Source organism: Aplysia californica, unplaced genomic scaffold (assembly GCF_000002075.1).
Source record: "Aplysia californica isolate F4 #8 unplaced genomic scaffold, AplCal3.0 scaffold00143, whole genome shotgun sequence".
Lineage (NCBI taxonomy): Eukaryota > Metazoa > Mollusca > Gastropoda > Aplysiida > Aplysiidae > Aplysia > Aplysia californica.
In genome coordinates this window covers 1,168,702-1,169,898 of record NW_004797413.1, presented here as the reverse complement: position 1 = coordinate 1,169,898, position 1,197 = coordinate 1,168,702, and positions in this window count along the sequence as shown.

The window sequence follows — 1,197 nt, the reverse complement described above, 5'->3', positions numbered from 1 at the left end:
TGTGAGTATGTATGAATGTGTATGTGTTTGTGTATGTGTGTATGTGTATGTGTATGTATGTGTATGTATGTGTGTGTGCTTGTGTGTGTGTGTGTGTGTGTGTGTGTGTGTGTGTATGTGTGTGTTGGAGTGTGTGTGCGCGTGAACGCGTGTGTACGTGTCTGTCTTTTCTCCCAAAGTGCTTTTCACACCCCACCATCATCCCCACCCCCATCCGGCAGTCTCCCCCAACCTCTCAAAAAACTTCCAACTTTCAAAAGAACACAGACATATCGACAGGATAAGACTGAGAGAAATTTTTTTTTAAACCGAAAGAAACTAGATCTAGAACTAGAACCCTGAAGCAAAAACACCCACGCGCGTGCCTACAAAATCTTCATTTTCCAACATTCCGATGTACTCCACGCGCATTTGCCCAGGGCCACAGAGAGAGGGAGATATCAAACCTGTCCGCTGTAAATCATACCAGGGTGCTCGCTATTTCTTTTTTTAACGTAGACCGAGGTGATTTTACGTCTCCATCCACACAATTTAGATCATTTAGAAGGTCGTGGGCTTCTGACCCTGTCTGTCAGGGCAGTTCCGGGCGGAGAGGGATACACATTTCTAGAAGAAAGACCGGGATACTCGTAGAATAAAATGTGTCTCCATCGGGAATCGAACTCTGGTCTCCTGTGTGCGACAGCGAGGCGCCTAACCGCTACTCCACAGACGCCAGTGGGTGTTCGCTGTTCAGATGACCTATAAGCCGAGAATTTAGTCAATATTTTTTTTAATTATTGCTGTCTTTCTTCATGTGTGGTATCGGTTGCACGTGCTGCAGAAATATTTATTTGAAGTTCAAGTTCTTCATGTTGAAAAATGCAAAAAAGATACATAATTTTTGTACAATTCTTAGAAGAACGAAACAGTTTTGGGGGTTTTTTTCGTCTCTCCTGCAAAATGTTGCTTGTGGGGTTAAAACAGTTGAACAGCTTGCGGAAGCAGAGCAGAGTGTTTGCTGTTCCGATGTATAAAGCCCAAAATTTAGATTTTTTAAAACGAATTTACAGTTTCTTAATTTAATATATTTTTAGAAATTAAATTTCTAAACCCTGAAAACGCAAGAAATGATACATGATTTCGGTACAATATTTGAAAGAAGGAAACAGCTTTCTTTCTTTCTCTCTCTCTCTCTCTCTCTCTCTCTCTCTCTCT